Raw genomic sequence first — 24,224 nt, 5'->3', positions numbered from 1 at the left:
CTGTAAAGTGGATCAAATATGATAATATTGGTAAAGTATTTCAGAAATTTAAAACCACTATATCAATTCTGGCTATAAGTTTTACATTGTATATATTAATTCTATTTGCATGTTTTACTTTCCTACATTTAAAAAATATATTGCCTTTTGAATAATTATTTCTTTTGCCAGAAAGGGAAAGATAATTAATTATTGGTAGCAAGTGCGCATTTTCTCTCCTGTTAGACTGTCTTGGCATACAATAGCAAGGGGTACTCTGAAGATTGAGAGTCCTTAAGTGTGACTCCAAATTACTTGGAGCAGGCACTAAACCCTTAGGATTCAAAAAGACTCCAAATTGATTTCATAATGAATGATGATCTGAAATAGTCATTACTGAGGTATCCATTTTGTTCAAAGATCTAGCAATTTGTATGAATAAAATTTATGCTATTTATTACTCAAGGTTTTCAATGTGGATTTATGTGTATAATGCTTTTAGGATTCCTTTGCATTGTGCTCATTTAATATTTTCTCAGAATATATCTTCTAACCCCCAATCTTGTTTTTTTTTGTTTTGTTTTGTTTTTGTTTTTTGGGGGGGAAGTGGAAAGGACTGTGAGACAATCAAGTTTGTTACAGAAAGGACCAGGACCACAGAAAATGTCAAATATTATTGAAATAGAAGTACTTTTTCACACACACACACACACACACACACACACACACACAACACACACACACACACACACATTATCAAATATATACCTATGTAAGCCCATGGATATGTATGGCAGAAGTGGGGAAGGCTAACTAGATGGTACGGTGGATTGAGCACCAGGCCTGAGGTCTGAAGAGTCACCTTCTCGAGTTCAAATCTGTCCTCAGACATTTACTAACTGTATGACCCTAGAAAAGTCATTTAACTCTATTTGCCTCAATTCCTCATCTATTAAAAAAAAAAATAACGAACTGGAGAAAGAAATATCAAACCAATCCACTTTCTTTATTAAGAAACCTCAAATATGGCACAGCAAGTCAGACACAGTTGAAAGAACTGAGAAAGTGTGTGTGTGTGTGTGTGTGTGTGTGTGTAGGTAGTATTTCCAAAAGTCCACTACTTAGCTATAACCAAAACCAGATATTTTTCTGTTATTTAAAATGAATCACTTTGATCAAAATAAGATGTTATAATTTCCCAAGTGGCAAATTTAAGGCTTTCGGCCAGTTTTCTTTCTTTCTTTTTTTTTTTTTTTACACTCCTGCAACCTCTTAGCAGAAACAGAAGTTTATGCTAATACTAAAAAAATCAGTCAAAAGTCTTAATTTTGCTATTTTCCCTCTATCTTGTCAAAAATCTAATGTTAATCTAAATCTGAAGGTAAAATTGTAGATTAATTTTGAAAATTGTTAGTCTGCCTAATGAACCTTTGCCTCAGTATTTCTAATCTTGAACTCATTGCTTTATAAAACTATATATTATATTTTTGGACCACTCTCTTATACATTGAACTATCATTTACCTTCCTGGAACTTCCATCCTTACATCCAGTGTTTCTATTGCTTTTAAATATTATACAGAATAAGTCTAATTCTTTTTCACTTAACAGTTCTTCAACTATATGAAGACGTTTATCATTTCCCCCAATCCCTCACCAAGTCTTTTTTAGGGATAAATATCCATGGTTCTTTCATCTATTCCTTATACTATATGATAAGTTTATGAATTGCCTTAACATGCTGGTTACTCTTCTTTGGTTTCTCTCTGGTTAGTCAATGACTATTAAAATTTAATGCTCATGGTGGAATGCAATATTCCAAATATGTTGTACTAGTAAAAAATACAGGGGAACTATATTATCTCCTTAGTTCTGATTAAGGTGCTAATCAGAGCAATAAGTGCCACTTGAGTTTTGGGTTTTATCTCCTAGGATAAGGGGAATAGTGCAAGATGTGGGTCTGGGAAGCTTCAAAGTTTCTATGGTGCAGAAGACTAGCCAATATGGGGATGTGGATGCTAGGGTATCTGCTGCCAAAGAGTGTTAATAGCAGTAAGAAGAGGCTGTTTTCATCAAGGGTGAGGTTGGTTGGGGAAGATATGATCTAGGGTGAAGCTGCTGGGAGCGGTAGGAGGAAGAATATTATCTCTATCCTTTAAACTTTTGCACCTTAGGCGAAAAACCCAGGCACTTTTACCCTGTCTTTAACTTTGCTATTAATGGAACTTAAAGTTATAGCCCATATCATGCTTCTTTTTATCTCTGAAATTTCGTGTTAGATTTAGACTATTGTTCTCAGTCCATTTTTGGACTCCTTCAGTGGGCTTTTGCTTTTTCATCTTGGTATCACTTTCTGTAACCTGCAGATTTTGATAAGCATATCATCTATAGTTTTCATCTAAGATACAGCTTAACATTTTAATCAGTATAAAGGCCAGTGTTTAAATGAATCGGCTGCTTCTTTTGGCACTATATAGGTACAAAGAATGTAAACAAGGTTTTATTTCTGCTTTCTAATTCTATCTCCCTCTTTGACAGATAGCACAATAGCAGAGTAATGTGACATAGTTCTTCTCCCTCAGTTTTCATACTTCGAATATTTTTTCCTTCTTGGTCTTGATTTCTTCCTCATTCTGCCAGATGGAATATCTTATAAAGCTCACTACTCACCTGTTACTTTGGAGAAGGACAAGGCTAAGCATGTGAAGCTCAAATGAAATCTAGGTACCTTCAGGCAATTTTCATATTTAATTCTGAATGAAAAAATTATGCTTTGCATGGTTTTTCCAGAACATGAAAACAAGTGTTTTGGTAACTTCTAGTCCAACATAGTTAATCCCAGACTAGATGATCAGTTTTCCTTGTGCATTTCAAATATATATAAACTAATAGGCACTTCTAGATTTGTGAAATTAGCCTAAGCAAACTAAATTATATGAATAAGTCCAACTCTGATTTTCAGAAGAACATATCTCCCACTGCGGGAGAAAACTTTTTTAAATGTACAGGGAGGAAAGTATTTATACCAGATAACACATTCAGATTTAAGAGTGATTGCATGAAGTATCTATGAAAGACTGTTCAGCTTTACAGTAGGGAAAAAAACCTGTTCTTTGAATAAAATTGAGCTGCCTTGGAGGACATGTAAATCAAAAATATGCTTTTCTAAAGAGAGTAATGTGTACATTTCCAATTTGTAGCCTTGAGAGGTTGAACTAAGCCAATTACTTTAATGAATATTTTACTTGGTATGAAGCATTCATTATACTTTAAAAGTGAAATGAAATAAACCATCTTCTGCATAAATCTTTGCATCAAAATCTCTAATTATTTGGTTTATAAAGTAATACATTTCTCTTATTACATGTTCTTTTTTTTTTCTTTTTTTCCCCATTTCAACATTAATCTTAATCCTTATCCTTACTCTGACCAGTTCTCTTCTTGAGACCTAGCTTAGAACTCATTCAGGGAGATGAGAATGATGAGGTGGGATTGTCAGTCCCACTTTCCTTTCTCTCTGACCCTCACTTTCCTGGAATCCATCAATAATGTTTGCCAGGTCATATAACTTGGATGAAATGGGAATAACTAGTATTATGTTTTCTAGTATGAAGGTCTGCCCCGCCACTGAGATCTAATGAGCTTTACCATTTGTCCTACTTCAATACTCACTGGACCCTTGCTGTCTATTATCTGACCTACTGATATACACTCTTAAGAACTGGGCTTTGCCATCAGTCTCCCTACTGAATCTTTAGGCCTTCTGTTACTTTCCATCTTCATTGCTGCCCAACTTTCTTTGATTTATTGTCCTCCCCAATAAAGGTTTGAGTTTGTTGTGAGTCAACATTGTCTTTTTTTTTTCTCTACTTGTATTCCTAGTGCCTAGCATGTTTGGCATCTAATAAATTTCTTTTTGTTTATTTAAGAAAAATGAAATCTTATATTCTTTTCATATGGAATTATTGTATATTGGATACAAAATAAACTATCCATCTTGGATGCTTTACTGGATAGAAAAGTGCATTTGGAATGGTAGATTGGATTAGAGAGCTAGCCCTACCACTTATTAACCATGATTCTGTACAAATCACTAAACAATTATATGCTTCACTTCACCACACACAGGAAGAGTATAATAATATTTACATTTCCTCATAGGATTATTATGAGGAAAATAGAAAACAATTTGAAAAATATAAATGTGAGATATTGGTTTTATTATTAATCTTCCTTCACTAAGAATATACCAAGTTGGAATGGAAATAAACTTGAACTGTCTATTTCTTTCTGTAACTCACTTAACTTCTCTGAGAATTTGAATACTTAGTGCATATATGTTAATGATATTACTTCATTATCTATAGTATTTTTTAGCAGAATGTAGTTTCCTTAACTCTTTTAATTTGACCTATTTTTGCTTTTGTTTTATCTTGAGATCAGGATTGCATTTTGCTATTTTTTTATATTTCAGCTGAAATATTTATTTCTCCATCCTTTTAACTTTATTCTATGTGTATTTATTTTCTATAAATATGTTTCTTGTAAATAACATATTGTAGGATTCACTTCTCTGTCCACTTCTATTTTATGGGTACTCACATTTAGTTATGCTTGCTAACTTCGTATTTTCCTCTGTTTTATTTTCTCCATGTTTATACTCTTTTTTCAACCTGTGTCTTATTACCAGTATTTTGTTTCTAATTACCACCTCTTTTGGTCTGCCCTTGTTTTATAATCACCCTTTTATAATCACACCTTTTCTTTTTCCTTCCCCCTCCTATTTCCCTATAGGGTAGGATAAATTTCTATAGCCAACTGTGTGTGTGTGTGTTATTCCCTCTTCAGCCAAATCCAATGAAAGTACGGTTCAGATAATGCTCATTCCCTCACTTCGTTCCCTCTAATGTAATAGGTCTTTTGTTCCTCTTCATGTAATGTAATTTACCCCATTCTTCCTTCCCTTTTCCTTTTCCCCCCCCATATACTTTTTTTTTCATCTCTTAATTGTTTTTATATTATCACATCAAATCAACTTGTATCTACAGCCTCTGACTATGTACATTGTTTCTAACTGACATAATAGAGATACAGTTCTCAAGTTATAAGTGTTATCTTCCTACATAGGGATGTAAACAACATAACCCAAATGAATAATATATTTTGTTTTGTTTCTTTTCTGTTTACGTTTTTGCTTCTCTTGAGTCTTATTTGAAAGTTGAATTTTCTTTTCAGCTTTAGCCTTTTCATCAGGAAAGTTTAAAAATTCTCTATTTCATTGTCTACTTTTTCTCAGAAAGATTGTTTTATTTTGCTTGGTACTTGGTTCTTGCTTACAATCTAAGCTCTTTTTGTCTCCTGGAATATCAGATTCTAAGCCTTCCAGTTCAATGTGGAAGCCACTAAATCCTATGTAATTCTGATTATAGCTTCTTTAATAGTTAAATTGTTTTTTTTTTTTTTTTTTCAGGTTGCTTGCAATAAATTCTCCTCGATCTGATAATTCTGGAATTTTGCCATAATATTCTTTGGAATTTTCATTTTGGGATCTTTTTTTTTTTTTTTTAAGGTAATGATCAATGAATTCTTTCATGGTCTATAGTGGGTCTCAAAGTATGATCTGGAGAATCCTGGGGATCTCTGAAACCCTTGTAGAGGGTCTACAAATTCAAAAATAGTATTTATTTCCAATATGGTAAATATCTATAAATATAACCCAGTTAAGCAAAAATGCTTTGGAGAGATCCTCAATAATTTTTAATAGGATAAAGATACTGAAAACAAAAGTTTGAGAACCACTGGTAGGATATCAGAGCAGTTTTTCTTGATGACTAAAGTGACAAATGCTATTGGGATTTTTTTTTTTTTTGAAAGCATAGTAATTCTTAAATTTCTCACTCTTAGATCTGTTTTCCAGATCACTCATTTTTCCAATGAGGCATTTTACATTTTCTTCAATTTTTTCATTCTTTTGATTTTGTTTGACTGATTCTTGATGTCTTAGAGAGTCATTATTAGCTTCCATTTGTCCCATTCTAATTTTTAAGGAATTATTTTTTAATTAACTTTTATTCCTCTTTTTCTGTTTGGCTAATTCTCCTTTTTTAAGGAGTTGTTTTCTTCAGTGAAGTATTTTTACATTTCACTAATTGTATTTTTCTTAAGGAATTGTTTTCTTTTGTCCATTTTTGCCCTTCCTTTTCCAAGTCTCTTACTCTTTCTTGTATACATACCATTTCTTTTTTCAGTTTTTCTTCTACCTCTATTACTTGATTGTTGAGCTTGCCTAAGACTGGTTTTTGTACTTGAGACCAATTTATATTTTCCTTTGGGGTATCACACACACGTAGGTAGTTTGATCTTTTCTGAATTTGTGTTTGCATTTTCTCTTTCACCTTTTTATGGTCAGGCTCTTTTCAATTTTTGGCTCATTTTTAAGTTTACTCTGCTCTTGCAGCAGAAAGGACATTGTCCCAACCTTCTTGCACTGGGGGCAGAGGGCCTGGTCACTGGCTTTTAGCTCTGTGGTTTGAGGCATTGGCAACTTGCCTACTGCACTGGGCTGGCCTGGTATAGTTGCATCCATTGTGCCCAGGGATCCTAGGCTGGCAATTTGCTTGTTGCTCTGGAGCTGGAGTTCTTACAGATCACCAGGACCAAAGTAAGGGGCCTTGGTTGCTGATTTGTGCTGTGACTCAGAGCCTCCTGCTACCTTGTCCAGACACTGCCTGTATTGCGCTATACTTCCCTTTTATCTAAGTGAGTCAGATCTTTCCTGAAAACTTTCTTGCACTAGAAATTTGTTTCACTCTGTCTTTTTTTCTGGATTGTGTCACTCCAGAATTCTTTTAGAAGCTTGTTTCTGAGGCTAAACTGAAACTTCTTGGCTTCTTTCTACCATTTGTGTTACCCTCCCCATCTCCAGTGGTCTTTTATTTTTTTCTTCCAGTAGTATGTAAACTTCTTAAGGATGGGGTACTATTTTGTTTATGTCTTTAAAATTTTTTCTAGTGCTTACCACAGTGCTTGGCACATAATTGATACATAATAAATTCTTAATCAATTGAATTAATAAGAAAATCAATGAAAAAATTATCTGTTCTGTCAACAATTGTTGTAGATCTCAAAACATGCATGCTGAGGCGTCTATTAAAAAAGAATCTTTTATCCTCTCAAGTAAAATAGTTTAAAATTATCAGTTTAAAATTATTATAGAACTAGATCTACTTTTTACTATAGTTCAACCATTTGTCTTCTCATTTTCATTTAGGTTGAAATATATGAGTAGATCTTACTTTCACAGAGTTTATAAGAAAAGTTGGCATATAGGTTGGTAATTTGAGAAATGATTCAAACACGTTTTTTCTATAGCCACAGTGGCCATAATTTCCCCATTTGTTCAATATCTTTGCTTCTTTCAGATATCTTAAAAGTTGATTCATCGATGTTTTCAAAACTGTAATTTCTAGTATGGCTGTTTTTCCCCCATGCATACTTGGTCTATTGCAGCTGTACTTTCCATGTTGGTTTGCTTTGTTACTATTTCCATTTCTTCAAATAAAAGATGTCAGAGCCTAAATTTAGTGAACCCGAGGTCATTAATGATGAAAATAGTTTGTCAGACAAACACTAATAGATTTATAGTTCTTTTTGGGTTGTTTCTTTGCTTCCAGTTTCCTTCTTGGCTGGAGCTTTTTGGAATGGTCTGGTGTAATTAATTGGATCTCACACCAAGCTTTTGCAAGTACTGCTCTTCATTTTTTTGATCAGGTGAAAATGTCATTATCTTCTCTCTTCTGCTGTTGTGATTTATAAATTTGGAGTTCTTTTGGTCTCCTTTTTGTGGTTATTGTTTTATATTCTAAGGAATGTTCCATATTAATGCCTTTCCCATTATCCAATTCCCACTTTTCAGGAACACTATAGTGTGCTTTATATGATGCCTCCCCCTCCAGAATGCAGTCTTCTTTTTTTTTATCTTTATATTTCTCAATAGTATGTTTCCATTGACATGTAAAGATAGTTTTCAACATTTATTTTTGTAAGATTTTGAATTCCACTTTTTGTTTTGATATATATATATATATATAGCACTTAACAAGTGTTTGACAATGGCTCCTATAGCACCGCCCCCCCCCCCCCCCCCCCCCCCCCCCCCCCCCAATCCCTAGGTATGTTTTGGCTGCTTTTAAAAGCAGTCTCACAACTGTCTTTAAAAATAGAATTTACTCAGATCTGAGAAGAAATGCATGGTGACCCAAGTAAGGGATTAGACTAGATGGAGAAATGTAACAGGTGACTGCTTCATACTTAGTAGTTTGATTTTTTTTTTCCTGTTAAGAGTCCTTTTTTGTACCTCATTAAGTACTGTATTAGATGCAATAAAGTGAACTAAGCAAATATAAGCTTTGCCCTGTGGAATTTATAGTCTTGGACCTGATGAATTATCTATGTTTATATGAATAAATAAGAAGTGGAGACTCATTTGCATAGGTTTTAATTTGTTCTCTCATTCATCAAACATTTCTTGAGTTTCCCTGTTGCCTAGGTCATTGCACTGAGCCGTATAGAACTTATAAATGAAATAGAAGGTAATGTCCCTGCTTAGGTAGCTTACAGTTCAGAAAGAGATATAAGAAATAAACACAAATAATAAATAAAATTGCAAACTGTGATTGGATATCTCTGTGTGATGAAAGGTAACATTTTCTTTGCATTGTTTATTTGTGGTGTTTCAGTAGTGGGGCCTAAGAGAAGGGGAGGCAGAAAGAGAGAGAGGGAGGGACAGAGAATTTTAAAAGCAGAAAATGGTGAGATTACTTTCACTGAAGAATTTTTATGATTTGACTCATTTACCTGTTATTTGTGTCACCTGTTGATCTCTTATCTTATCCTTCTAAAATGTTTCATTTTGGTCTTGTGATTTCATCTTTGTAAAGTAGCTTTCTCTGTAGAAATTCCTTCTACTGATAGAGATCTCTAACTCACAAGTCAAATCTTTTGAACTTAGAATTAAATTAAATAGTTAAGTTCAATTATGAGGTTGCCTCTAAAAGCTTTATCCAAAATATGCCTAGAAATCAAAGTGTTATAAGATCAGTCTCCAAACACTTATTAAGTGCCTGTTATATATGCTAGGAAATGGGGATTCAAAGACAAAGGAAACTGCCCCTGCTTTTGAGAAGTTTGCATTCTCTAGAGGAGGCAACATGTAAATTATATACTAAATATGTTTAAAATAAATGCTAAATAATTTGTGGGTCCAGTAATGATACAAAATTTTGATGAAATACATAGTCCCTTTACTCATAAAACCTATTTTTTTTTAAATCAGAAATTCCTAATCTGGAGTCCATAAATTTGGTTTTTTTCTTTTTTAGTATTTAGATAACTTTATTCCAATATAATTGTTTTATTTTGTAATCCTATACATTTCATGTTATGCATTTAAAAACATTTTATTCTGAGAAATTTTGCACAGGCTTCACCAGACTACCAAAAGCTGTAGTGACACACAAAAAGATAAAGAATAATTTTAGTGTTATGTGTTTATTTAGTTTATGTTTTTGTTTATGTTTAGTGTTATGTCTAAATACAGTTTATAGACTGGCCATCATTTACATAGGAAAAATAATTCTGAGTTCTAAACAAAGTGCTAAATAAATAAATAAATAAAGCACTGGCTTTAGAGTTAGAGGCCCTATGTTCAAATTTTGCCACCATTATATATCACCTCTTTAATTCTGGGCAATCACTTAATCTCTCTGGGCCTTAATGTCTCCAGCTATAATTTGAAGAGAGGATTAGATAGTTCCTAAAGTTGCTTCTAGCTTTAAATCGCTGATAATATTTTATGCTCTAAGTTAGGAATTGTCTGTATGTGTACACATCTTATTGCCAAATATGCCAAAATGTTTAATGATTTGGATGTGAAAGAAATAAATAAGAGAGAATTACAGTCACAAGAAAATGGGGGAAAGTATAGCAGTCAAACTCCTGCGATTTTTTTAGGCAACATTTTAGGTTGGACTTTAGGTTGAACTGGATGGCATTAGTGGTCATTTGCAATTAGAAACTTTTGATCCTATGATTCATTGATAAAAATTAAGGAAAACTATGGGAACCTGACTAGTATGAGAGCAGAGTGGGTGAAAGTAGAGATAGATAAAAGCATTTTTTCAGTATTTTTGTTAAACAAAAGTTGGTGATCTTGACATGTTTAAAGATTTGACCTAAGAACAGACTCTGTTCTTTTGGAAAGTTGCTTCAGAGTGTCTCATGAAACACAGGTTTGATATATTTGCCAAGATAGCTTTTATGGTGTCTTTTCAGGTTGGCAATTTTTTTTAACTCAAGGGAAAAGCAGAATTGTTAGATATTTTCTACATGAATGCCTAGGAGTTTTACTAGTCTATATACTGGAAGCCTTGATTGAGTTGTGCCTTAGGCCAAAATTACTGACGTCAATTCCTTTTGGATTTTTTCCTCCTGATGACTATTCTTTGATAATTTCCATAGATGAGTACTCCATAGTAACAGAACAGAATTTCTTTTTATAGATTTGTCTCAATTATATTTTTTAGTTTGACTGCATTCTTATGCATTTTTTTCATGCTAGAGTTTATAACCTGTATTTTTTAATAGTTTTTCACAGAGTTCAGGGACCATGCTGCTTCTATTACTGATGGTTTCCAGAATAGTTTTTAATGTACAAGTTTTAAGAGAGGGATGGAATGCAGCAGAGTCAGCATTCCTCATTGTCTACTTGTCTACAACTCTAATCATAAAGGTAGGAAAAGCTCATTCCCTCACTTCACATTCAGTCAGTTGCAAGTTTTGATTTTACTTCCATGGCATTTCTTGTATAATCTTCCCTCTACTCACAGAATTGTTCTTTACTTTCAACTTTCCTCACTTTTTGACTAAATTAATGCCCCTTAATTTGTCTATTTGCTGTGAGTGATTTTTTTTTCCCTCCAATCCATCTACCACACAGTTGCCAAAGTGATTTTCAAAAAATAATATATTCAATGACCATCAAGTAGAATCAAATACAAAATTCCCTATTTTGGTGATCTGGTCCAGTCGCACTAACCTTTTTGCTATTCCTTATAATCAACCTCTTGTCTCTGAGAGTTTGCATTGCCTGAGTCCCCCATTTTTGGAATGTATACCCTCTTCATCCATGCTTCTGAGAATTCCTTCAAAGTTTTGATCAAGCAACCCCTTTGATATGAAGTTTCTTTTTTTTTTTTTTTTTAATCCGTACAGCATCTAGTATCTCCCTCTCCATCTCTTCAAAAGGAGAAAATTACTTTGCATATATTTTGGGTATTCTTATAGGTTTATATTGTCTCTCCCTATGCAACGTAAACTTCTTGAGCATAAAGATTTGGTTGTATTTGTAACCTTATTTAGTGGTAGTGTTTTCATATAATAAGGATTTTCCAAATGCTTGCTAATTTGATGATTGAGTGTTTCATAGACCAAATAATGTCTTGTTGAACATGATAACTTGCTTAGACATTTTAATTTTACCAATAAATTTGAATCTAACTGATAGAGTAAAAAACAAAAAGGTTCTCATGACCAAGTCTTATAAGGAATAACAAATTGATTGCTCCTATCATTGAAAAATGTAACATGACAACAGAAATGTTTTTAATATTACTGGATACGATTGATAAAGAATCTTAAAAAAAAAAAAACTGCCATAATACTGAGTAATCTTTATTCAAAGTAAGAAATTCCTGATCTGCACAAGATACTCTTTTTGTTTGATCTTAGATTTTTAATTTGGTAAACTTGAGTGAACATAGAATCTAGTAAAAATTAATGGCTATTTTTATAAGTGTTTTAAAAGTAATTTAATGAATTTAAAATTTTTCATTAACTAAAACACTCCTTACCTTTTAATTATTTAAGTTCTACAAAGAACAGGTCCAATATCAGGAAATTGTATAATGCCTTATTAAAGGGAAAAAAAAGTTTTGATTTTATCTTAACTCCTAATGAATTTTTGCTTACTTATGCTTGTTAGAAAAATATTTTGTTACAGGACTGTTCAAGTCAGTCTTCTTGGTATATTAGAAAAAAAAAATAATGGTTACATAGAGTAGATGCTTAATAAATAGTGAGAGAATGAGTTGCCTAAGAATGAAAAGACTTGGGATTTGAATGTTGCCTCCGTAGCTATTTCACCTCCCTCTGTCTCAGTTTCATCATCATCTATAAGAGGAACTGGAAGATCTCCAAGCACCTACCTATCTTTAAAATTCTCTGAAATAAGATATAAAAGTCCATGATTTAAGTTTTCAGAATTTCAAAGTCAGAATTCTGACTTTTCCAATGTGGCAGAAATTTGCATGACATTTCAAACAATGTAGAAGGAAAATTGATTTGTACTTGTGCAAATGATCATCAAATTGCTAATCAAGGTAAATTGAATCCAAATATGATTTTATTGCATTAATGACTGTATATATACAATATGGATTTTTATATTTGAGTTTCAACATGGGAATAGATTAAATTTGACCACGCTGGTGTTAGATTGCATGTGTTTTAATCACTTTGTTTCTTTACATTGTGTGTGGGGGGGGGGGGGGCAGAAGCACTTTAAAATCACTGATAGATTGTAAGGTGAGACAGCCCTCCAAATGACACAATCATGATTGTTTTGTCTGTGAGGTCTAATTTATTAAAATTTAATTTGCTCATGTGCTTTGCTCCAATAGCACTGTGCTAGCAAATGGCTATAATTAGATTACAGGCTGCTAAGCCGTGGTGACAGTATCTGAGCCTCAGAGAGCATGTGCTAGATTCTACATGTGCCTTTTTCCTATTGGCTGTTAACATTGCTGCTTGCCAGTTTGATAGGTTTCCACAGTAATCTTTATGCTGCATTAGAGACATAGATACAGAGGTACTGTACTGTGTTCTTGCAACGGTAGAGGTGCTTAGCTTGTAGCATAAAAGAAGGAGAAAGCCACTGATGGAAGAAAGGCATTGGTCTTTGTTGTAAAACATCACTAGTGAACGGCTGCTAGCAGCAAGCAGGGTCAGTGGAGGAGTTTCAGTTCATGGTAATTACTTTCAGTCTTTATCTATGCCATAAAGCACAGCCGTGCATGAAATGAATACTGTTAATCATGTCATCTGTTTAATTTGATCTTGCTTTTGTTAATCGCATGTGTAGTACAGCTTCTGATACTAAACATGTTCCCCCAGGAAAAAAAATACTTGAGAAAATATCGAGTATATTCATGTGGGAACATTGTTTTTACATGAATTCTAGGGTGCATGTGCATGTGAGGAATTCTTATTGGTCCTCTTTTGTTTTGGTAATCCTAGTAATTTCATGGATTCAGGTATCTTTGCCGCTTCATGTCCATCTCTGGTTGCTTCTGTTTATATTGAGATAAGATTGCTCTGAATAACAACGGGTCAGAGGAAATTTGTGAAATGTTTTCTAATGAGACACATAAGGCAGTAACTATCCTAAGAAACTGAAGAATGGGAAGTAATGTGCTGTTGTTATATTTTCAGAGATGCTCTCAGCCTTCATTTTGGATTGTTTCTTTGTTTCATCTTTTTTGTATTTTCCATTAAGAGGCTCTTTAAAAAAAATTAAATAGTGAGTTTCTGCATATCCCAATCTAGAGGAGAAAAGGTTCATTGTGTATATTATTTCCAAGAGCCAAATTTTGGCTCGTGGGCTTGTTTTGATATGGACAGACATTGCCTTTAGAGTTGGAATGAGAGAGTAGGAAGGTGGGGTTCCTGTCACTCACTTTGAATAATGTTTCAAACATTTTCCATACATTTTTTTTATTTTAATTTATTATTGAATTTCAGTTTTGTTCTTAGACTGCATTTTTAAATGGCCTTACTCCTTAGATTAAAAATGTCGTATTTAAAGGCAACATATTTAATTTACAATACGGGGAGAAAAGAAACAATTGATAAACTGTGTATTTGCCTGAAACCTTATCTTCCCTACATGTTTGCCAGTTTTATATAAAAATAGATTACAGCTACAGCTGGCTGTCACAACTTAAAATTGATGCCCTTGTCTTTATCAGACTGTGGAGTCCACAGAAACTTGAGTCACCAGTCATTCAGCTGGCTGTCTGCCACCATGCGTCTGGTAACGGTGAAAAGCTTTGCTAAAATCCAAAAGGTGTAAGGAATTTTTTTTTCCCTTTTTCTTTAGCGACAAAGTAATTGAACTTTCTAAATAACTGCTTAATAAACTCCGTTTAAAATATATGTACTTTCCAAAATATCTTTTGTTGTATTTAAAAACTCCATGTTAACATTTTCTGTGATACCCTCCCTCTCCAAATATTCATTTCTTTGAAAGTCCATATTTGTCTAATAGATTATATGTCATAGTTTGGTGGGGTTTTTTTTTCATATTTAACACATTTGAGAAAAAAGATCTTAAAATTACTAAGTTTCACTGAAAATTATCATAATTGAGCATTTTATATGACATTAAAAATGAATTTTTTTAGTTTCATCATGTCAAGTATGATCGATGTAAAAATTAGAAGTGTAACTCTAGTAATGGCACTCAGTTACCATTTCAGCATAATTGATTAAAAGACTGTGCTTTTCTGTGATTTAATAAGATTACATGGCTGCATGGATGATGGCATAGAAATTGTGATGATAGTTGCTTCCTGGTGTTCTTATGTTTTGTGCCTTTTGTTCTTGCCATGAGATGCTTTACTTCTTTATACTTGGCTGGCAAACTTTCTGTGTATCAACAGTTTGAAATGGGTAGTAATGAAGAGAACAGTATCGATACCTCAGTCATCTTTCTCTATTTCCTTTGTCTTCTGAAGTAGCTACTTAATCGTCGTCTTCTGATTACTGTAAGAAGTAGCCTGGTTTAAAAGAAAATCGTCAACAATTTTCTCCCCTGCTGCACAATATCAAATCTAAACTTAAACTGTGCAGAATACTTTAGATTACTCAAAAGCAAATTTCTCTGCTTTTGAGGGCATATCAGTATTGAATTAAGTATGCTTGAGATCCCCAAATCAGTACTAATTGATATGGAAATTTCCATGTATTAGGGTATTTTTCCATTTCATAAAGTGTTATATGGTTAAAGAATGTAAAATTGACTTCATATTACAGCGACTTGAAAGTATAATGCACAAAAATATCTTTTAAAACTAATTAACCTCATAAAGGAACATAGTTCTAGAGGATTGTCATTAGTAAAATATTGTCTCTCAAAAATAGCAAAGATAAACATTTTGATTACTCTTAGACTCAAAAGTATTAGAAGTATGACGTATAAACTATATTTTTTCTTTACTGGAATCTTTTTTTGCATTTCATAAACAGGGCTATAGAAAATAAACCTCTTAAACATGCTGAATCGTTTCTCTATGCTTCACAATGTTCATGCAAGAAAGATAAAAGTGTATTTGTGAAATGAAAATGTTTTGAGCAAATATAGCAATATTAGTGAACATCAGTATATAAAATATAATTATATTAAACTCAAAAAAGAAAGAGATTAAGTAATTAATAATATAATTTTGTTTGTTCAGAACTAATTAACTAAACATTAATAAGGCAATAAGAACTTTGAGGGAGATCTCCAGTAGACTGTCCTCAGGGATCTGTCCATGGTCCTGTGCTGTTCAGAATTTTTAATAATGAAATAGAGGAGGGGGCATATATGACATAAAACTGAGAGAGAATTAACATAATGAATAAACGGAATGGGAAAAGAATCTTGATAAGCTATTGTAATAAAGTAAATAATAATATGAAATTTAATTTATGGCAATTCCACTTCCTTCACATTTCTCATATCTATCTATCCCTTTTACTCTGTTCCCACAACCATCACCCTATATCTTTATTACCTTTCAACTAGCCAGCTATAATAACCTTATAATTAGTCTTCCTAAATCCAGTCTCTTCCCTCTCAAATATATCTTCTTCTACATTGTTTCAAAATTTCATATCCTAAAATTCCAAATGCAACCATTTGGCCCTCCACTGAAGCTTTATTGGCCCTCCACTACCTTTAATGGATAAACTTTGGAATTCCTCATCTGACTTTATTTTTCTCTTCTGGTTACTTCCCAGCAAGATTGACCTGCTTGCTGTTCCTTACAAGCAACATTTCATCTTTTGCTTCTATTTGGACCTTGCTCATGCTCATGCTTGGAATATTCTCCCTTCCCTCCACTGCTTTATAGAACCCTTGTTTCATTCAGAGTAAACTTGCAAAGTTCATGTAACATTTTCTTCAAGAAACCTCTCAGTATCTGACAGTGCCTCCTTTCTCCCAAAATTGTCTTTCTGTCTGTCTAATTATCTGTCTATCCATCCATCCATCCATCTAGCTATCTAATTGTATCTTTATTTGCTTAACTGTTGTATCTTTCCAGGAAAACATAAGTTCCTTGAAGGGAATATGGAGGGACAATCTCATTTTGGTATATTTCTCATCCTAATGTTTACATTGTATCTGCAGTAGGTGCTTAATAAATGTTTTTCAGTTGATTTGTATTTTTGCTGATTTGTTTTTGGTCTAAACCTTGAAAATTGTATGTTTTCTTATACATAATAATATCTGATTTTTATATAACCTGCCTTTAGGTTTGCAAAGCACTTTATATATGTTTCCTCAAAGACACCTCATGAAGTAAAGTGCTCCAGCTATTATTTCCTTCTTACAGATGAAGAATTGGAAACTGAGAAGTTAAACTTGTTCCAGGTGGGATGTGAGCCCTGGTATCTTCTGACTCCAGCATGCAGTAGTCCATCCATGATTCCCTACTACTATTCTACTTCTTCTATAAGAAATGCTACTTGTGCAGGCTTCCCAGAACACAATGAATAAGGATATATTCAATACTGATAGAGTTAAAATTAAAGAGAAGATACATGGAGATTGGAGATATTTTCATTATCCATCAATTGAGATATATCTTTGGCAAAGAGAACACAAAGCATTTTTTAAAATATTTGTTGTATTGAAGATGTTTCCTTATGTAGTTAATCTTTTTTAAAACTATTCAAGTTTCCTGTAAGTAACATTTAAAGTTTGGTTCTGTATTTGATTTTTTAATGTACTGTTTTATAGCTTCTCATTAAAAATTCAATAAGACTTAGGAAATCAGTAGCAATTATAGCAGAATATTCAAACTTTGATTAAGATGCTCTGTTTTGTTAAAGCTATTAGTTGAATTTAGATATAGTTAAAACCACCAAATTTAAAGTAGCAGTTAATTTTAGGACTAAAACATCAGTTTGTTCTAACATTTATTAATACTGAAAGGATTCATGTAAAAAAATTAAGAATCATACAAAATTACTGTGGGATATGTAATAAGAATGTCTGTCATGACTTCTGACTTAATATAGACTAGATGAGCATAAAAAGTTAGAGTGGTAATTGTATAGCCAAAGGACACCGGACTTGAATTCAGAGCACATTTGTTAAAATCCCCTATCTAAAACTTATGTCCCAAGTAGCTGTGGCTACTTCAGTTATTTCTGAATGTCAGTTTCCTCAGGAAATAAAATGAGCATAATTCTTATGGCACAGGGTTGTTGTGAGGAAATCAGACTAGCTATTTGCCAGTTATTACTTAGATGTCCTTTTGCTATTTGGGATCCAACATGCCTGTTATGGAGTTTATTATTTTCTATTCTGCCCAACATCTTTTCAAATAACTATTTCTGTTAAGGCCTTCTTTTTTAACTAATTTTTAAATCCCAAATAATGTTTTATTCTTCTTTTTTCTATCTTTTTTTTTTTTTTTTGCATTCATCTTCCTTGTACCCTCCAATTTTGTCCATTGCTAACCTCATGCATTTTACTTTCCAAGCATTCTCATTTGTCTCCTTTTCCTAAGACTAGCATCCTAATTCAGGCCTTTATGGCCACAACATCAAAGAAAAAGAAGGTATCTAAGGAATTATCTAATCCAAGGGTTCTTAACCCTTTTTGAAAGGACATGAATTTTGGGGGACATTCCAGTGAAGTTCACACACATCTTCTCAAAATATTTAAAAATTCATGAAACCAAAATACAGATAAAATAATTTTTATACATATGCATATATATAAATATAAAAACATTTTGTATGTATATACATCTTTGTCTAATGGTATCCATCTCTAAGGTAGTAGGAAAGAAGAAAAAAAGGAAAAAGAATGTATTTGTGTGATAACTTTTATATTTAAAAGGAATAGCAAGTTGTATATAATAGATTTGCAGTTTCATATGCAATCATCCTTTTTTACTATACTATACTATACTATACTATACTATACTATACTATACAACAGTACTTAATATTATATCTCTTTCTCGAAGGCTTAGAACTTTATGCTCTTGAATTAGTGAGAGTAATTTGCCCAAAGTCACACATCCAGAATGTGTGAATGGTGAAATTGAATTGCGGTTTTCGGGTTCTCCTGATTCTAAGACTGACTCCTCATTCACTGTCAGCACTTAGCCTATCAAATTCCTTGTATTTATTTATTTGTGTACATTTTTTATCCTTTCTAGAATGCAAGCATTATTTTTTCTTATATACAGGACCTAACTTGTTCAATTCTTTGCACATAGTAAATATTTGTCTTATTGAATTTAAATGTTTATATATATATATATATACATATATATATATATATGTGTGTGTATATATATTTTAGATATAAATGTGAGTTATTCTTTTATAAAAAGTGAAATTTTAATTTTATTTTCCTATCAATTTTAATTATATGATCAGATAATTTTATAACTCCTTGCTCCCTCTTCCTTCCCTCTTTTTTTTTATTTTTCTGATTTTGCAAGTTACAAAGAGGTTAAGTTTGACTTTGCAACAGGAAGAAATCTTAATGTACGATGCTGTATTTTTCCCCTCATACATTGTACTTGAGATTATCAATAATAATAATAATAGCTATTGTTTTGTAGCTGGTATTTATATAGTGCTTTATATGACTTCACAAAGTGTTTTACAAACATTTCCTTTTTGCCTTAACAGTAGCCCTGGGCAGTAGTTAATATTATTATTATTCCTCCTTGTTGTTTGTCCTTCCTTCTTGAAGATGACCATGAGGAGGTGATGTCATGACATGTAAGTGATTGCATATAAATGAGGAAGGGTTGTGCAAGGTCACTAGCCTCACTTTCCCTTCCTGAGTCACCTGAATCCAGTGACAGGATATAGATCGAGATGACTAGAGATGGCCCTCTATGCAATGGAAGACCTTGACCCTTTTAAATTAATTTCTTTAATAAGGCTCAGTTTGACTGAGGCTGCATCCATTTAGTGATTTAGACTAGGTAGCAATTAAGGCAAAGAATCTCCTCTTTTACCTAGTCCAAATAATCTAAATAAATAAAAAATAGATGGCTATGATTCCTATTTAGCAGAAAAGGAACCGAGACATACTGGGGCAATAAGATTTAGCCTTGGAAGCTGGATTTGAACTCAGGTTACCCTGATTTCATATTCAATCCTCTGTTGTACCACCTAGCAGCTTTTATATAAAGATGCAAATTTTGTTGCATTTCTACCTCCCTCCTCTTGCCCTTACTTAAGCTATTGTGATTTAATGACTTAGTTGCTCCGTATTTTTTTTTCAAAGAATAGTAAAGTATAGTAATAATTATTAGAAGATCCTAGATTACTTTCCTTATTTTCTTTTTTAAAGTAGCTAAGGGTATACTAGTCATTAAGAGAGTTATTCTGTCTAGTGAACACTACAATAGCTCCATAATGAGCCATTACTGTTTGTTGATGCTCTCATTAAGTGAGCATTGTGCTGTTACATGGATGGGAGGTCATAGTAATGAACCCTGACTTAACTGTTATTTGTGGGTCAGTTGAAAAATGAGCACCTGAAGTAGTATTTTTGAATTGTGATGTAGAAGTGTTATACCTACTTTGAAAACCACAAACTATTTCTTTGAATTATGGAAGAATATATAAATGTTTAGCTATTCTAGCAGTATGAAATGAAACCGGCTATTGATAAAGTGGGAAAAGTATTGTTTGGCTTGTTTGCCACTTCTATTTAGTTTTAAATCTCTATTTGAAGGAAAAAAAATATTACTTTTAACTAGTGACTGTCTTTGCCACCATGGTTAATATGTGAAAACCAAAACCAAACTTTTTTTTTTCCATTTTTCCAGTGCATATCTCATACTTGACTTCTTGCTCCATTTCTAACCCCCTTTTAAAATTTAACCAGTTTGTTCAATTTCATTTAACAAGATCAAGATTAAATAGTTCTTCACCTCCCCTCAACTTTATATGGAACAGAATTCTCTTCTACTTTTTAGCTAGTAAATCTTTGTGTTTTTCTTTCCACCTTGGATTCACAGAGGAATTAGAATTTTTAGTTGTTTGTTTTCTTTGGTCTAGGCCATAACCCTATCTTTTTTTTTTTTTTTTTTTTTATCTTTGATTCTGAATGTTCTTCTCCCGCCATTGTCCAGAGAGCCATCAACTTATAACAAAAGAATTGAAAATCAAGGTTTGATGGGGAAAAAAGCAGTTTAGCAAAACTAACAGCATATTGACCAAGTTTGACTGTAGATGGAATGTTTCATTCCCATATTTCTTCCATTTAAGGCAGGGTAAAGTGATACATTTTCTCATGTGTTCTCCTGCATCTGTCTTGATCATTAATACTTATATAGTAATCAGTTTGGGGATATTATTATTATTCCTCCTTGTTGTTTGTCCTTCCTTCTTGAAGATGGCCATGAGGAGGTGATGTCATGACATGCAAGTGATTGCATATAAATCCATTTACATTATTCTTCCACTTACATTATTACAGACATTATCTTACCCCCCTTTTTCTGCGTATTTCATTTTTTAATTCTTAAAAATCTGAAGCTTCCCATACCTTCTTATCTCATTCTATCCCTGCCACCCAAAATACATAGGCATGCTTAATTGTCTCACATGACTTCAATGAGATTGGATTCATTAATTCTATTCCTTTTGGTGAATCTGTCACTCTTCCCTACCATATATATTTTTTTTATTATTAAGGGTTTTTATTTTCAAAACATATTCATGGGTAATTTTTCTTTTTTTTTTTCCTTTTTTTTTTCTATTTTATTTTATTTAATAGCCTTTTATTACAGGTTATATGTATGGGTAACTTTACAGCATTAACAATTGCCAAACCTCTTGCTCCAATTTTTCACCTCTTACCCCCCGCCCCACCCCTTCCCCCAGATGGCAGGATGACCAGTAGATGTTAAATATATTTAAATATAAATTAGATAAACAATAAGTATACATGACCAAACCATTATTTTGCTGTACAAAAAGAATCAGACTCTGAAATATTGTACAATTAGCTTGGGAAGGAAATAAAAAATGCAGGTGGGCATAAATATGGGGATTGGGAATTCAATGTAATGGTTTTTAGTCATTTCCCAGAGTTCTTTCTCTGGGCGTAGCTGGTTTAGTTCATTACTGCTCCATTGGAAATGATTTGGTTGATCTCGTTGCTGAGGATGGCCAGGTCCATCAGAACTGGTCATCATATAGTATTGTTGTTGAAGTATATAATGATCTCCTGGTCCTGCTCATTTCACTCAGCATCAGTTCGTGTAAGTCTCTCCAGGCCTTTCTGAAATCCCTGTTGGTCATTTCTTACCAAACAATAATATTCCATAATATTCATATACCACAATTTATTCAGCCATTCTCCAACTGATGGGCATCCATTCAGTTTCCAGTTTCTGGCCACTACAAAGAGGGCTGCCACAAACATTCGTGCACATACAGGTCTCTTTCCCTTCTTTATGATCTCTTTGGGATATAAGCCCAGTAGTAACACTGCTGGATCAAAGGGTATGCACAGTTTGATAACCTTTTGAGCATAGTTCCAAACTACTCTCCAGAATGGTTGGATTCGTTCACAACTCCACCAACAATGCATCAATGTCCCAGTTTTCCCGCATCCCCTCCAACAATCATCATTATTTTTTCCTGTCATCTTAGCTAATCTGACAGGTGTGAAGTGGTATCTTAGAGTTGTCTTAATTTGCATTTCTCTGATTAATAATGACTTGGAGCATCTTTTCATATGACTAGAAATAGTTTCATTTTCTTCATCTGAGAATTGTCTGTTCATATCCTTTGACCATTTTTCAATTGGAGAATGGTTTGATTTTTTATAAATTAAAGTTAATTCTTTATCAGAACCTTTGACTGTAAAAATATTTTCCCAGTTTATTGCTTCCCTTCTAATCTTGTCTGCATTAGTTTTGTTTGTACAAAAACTTTTCAGTTTGGTATAGTCGAAATTTTTTATTTTGTGATCAGTAATGATCTCTAGTTCTTCTTTGGTCATAAATTCCTTCCCCTTCCACAGGTCTGAGAGGTAAACTATCCTGTGTTTTTCTAATTTATTAATAATTTCATTCTTTATGCCTAGGTCATGAACCATGGGTAATTTTTCAACATTAACCCTTGCAAAACTTTGTGTTGCAATTTTCCTCTTCTTCTCTCATCCCCTTCCTAGATGGCAAGTAATCCAATATATATTAAGCATGGTAGATATATATATATATATATATACTCAATCCCATATATCTTTATATATTTATACAATTATTTTGCTGCACAAGAAAAATCAGATCAAACAGGAAAAAAATGAGAAAGAGAATAAAATGCAAGTAAACAACAACAAAAAGAGTGAGAATACTATGTTGTGAACCACATTCAATTTCCATAGTCCTGTCTCTTGTGTAAATGGCTCTCTTCATCACAAGATCATTGGAACTGTTATCATCTCATTGTTGGAAAGCCACGTCCATTAGAATTGATCATGGTACTACCACATACTCTTAAGGTCCTGTAGGCTTACCATCTGCCCTACTTTTCTTCTCTTGAGACCCCTCCCCACCAAAAACTGTCATAAGACTTACTGATGTTACCTCAGGATCAGCGAACCTTGCTTTCTGCTCTGTTGCTGAGCAGTCATACAGATTTCCAAGTCTTTACATAGACCCTTCAGCTGATTTTTCTTTTCTGGGTTGTCTTCCCCATTAGAAAATATGAGCTGTTTGAGAGAAGGGATTGCTGGTTTGTTCTTTTGTTTATATCAGTTTCTTGTTCCTTTCTCTTTGTGTTTTTAGTACTTAGCATAGTTTTTAGAACATGGTTAAAAACTTAATGAATGATTTTTCATTCTTCCCTTAATTCTTAATAGTTGGCTTCACATATTACTAAGAACTATAATTTCTTTAGTTATTTTCGAGTCAATGGGCATCTACTTTGTTTTCAATTCTCTGCTAATACAGTGCTATTACTAGTGTATGTGAAGGCTTTATTTTTGTCATGGCTCTCCTTGGGGTGTATTCCTAGCAATTGGACCTCTAGGTCAATGTTGGTAGACATTTGAGTCACTTTGTTAGCATGACTCCAAATGGATTTTCAGAATGCTTGGACTAATTCACAGCTGGAACAGTAAAAACATATGCTTTGGGCTTTTTGTTTGATTGGTTGAAGTGTTTTGTTTTGAGCACCTCTTCATTATTGACTAGTCTCATCATTGTAATCTTTGCTAATTTTTTGAGCATGAAGTGAAACTTTAGATTTATTTTGATTTAGATTTCACTTAAGAGTGATTAGAAACAAGCTTCCATATGATTGTTTTTACTTTTCAATTCTTTTGAGAATTGTTTTGCCCATATCTTTTGACCATTTGTCTATTGTTTAATGGTTCCTGGTCTTATATATTCAATCAATAATTGACTTAATAAATATTTATGAAGCATGTAGTATCAGATTCTGTTAAGCTCTGGGGATACAAAGACAAAATTAGGTCCTCACCCTAAGAAAAGTTACATAAGAGAGACAATATCTCTACTTAAAAAATGTGCATTTAAAATATACCTGATGAATAGAAGGTAATTTTGAGAGTTAGTGAACTAGCAGCTGGGAGGAAAAGAATTTTGAGAGTTTTCATGTAGAAAGTCTCTAAGCTCTGAATTAGCAATAATAGCTAGCATTCATAAAATACTTTAAGATTTGAAAAGTGCTTTACAAATATGATCTCATTTTATCCTCTTTATAATCCCATATACTGTTATTATTCCCATTTTACACATGAGGAAACTGAGACAGAGTTATTAGTCCAGAATTATACAGCTATTAAGTGTCAGACTGGATTTGAACTGAGGGTTTCATAATCCAGGTCTAGCACTTTCCCTTATA

General features: G+C 33.0%; 1 protein-coding gene across 5 annotated transcripts in view; it reads left to right on the top strand.

Moving 5' to 3' along the window:
* The window catches only part of FAM110B (family with sequence similarity 110 member B), a 209,306-nt gene that overhangs the window by 95,386 nt on the left and 89,696 nt on the right, over positions 1-24,224 (top strand). Inside the window, exon 1 of one of the 5 annotated variants that reach the window (XM_023496004.2) lies at positions 12,606-13,063. The exons of the other annotated variants lie outside the window; for them this stretch is intronic. The gene's annotated coding sequence lies outside the window, so the exon portion shown is untranslated. Of the gene's footprint in view, positions 1-12,605; positions 13,064-24,224 lie in introns of those variants that run through there. 5 annotated transcript variants of the gene reach the window in all.

Source organism: Sarcophilus harrisii, chromosome 1 (genome assembly GCF_902635505.1).
Source record: "Sarcophilus harrisii chromosome 1, mSarHar1.11, whole genome shotgun sequence".
Classification (NCBI taxonomy): Eukaryota; Metazoa; Chordata; class Mammalia; order Dasyuromorphia; family Dasyuridae; genus Sarcophilus; species Sarcophilus harrisii.
This window is presented reverse-complemented; position numbering and strand designations above follow the sequence as displayed.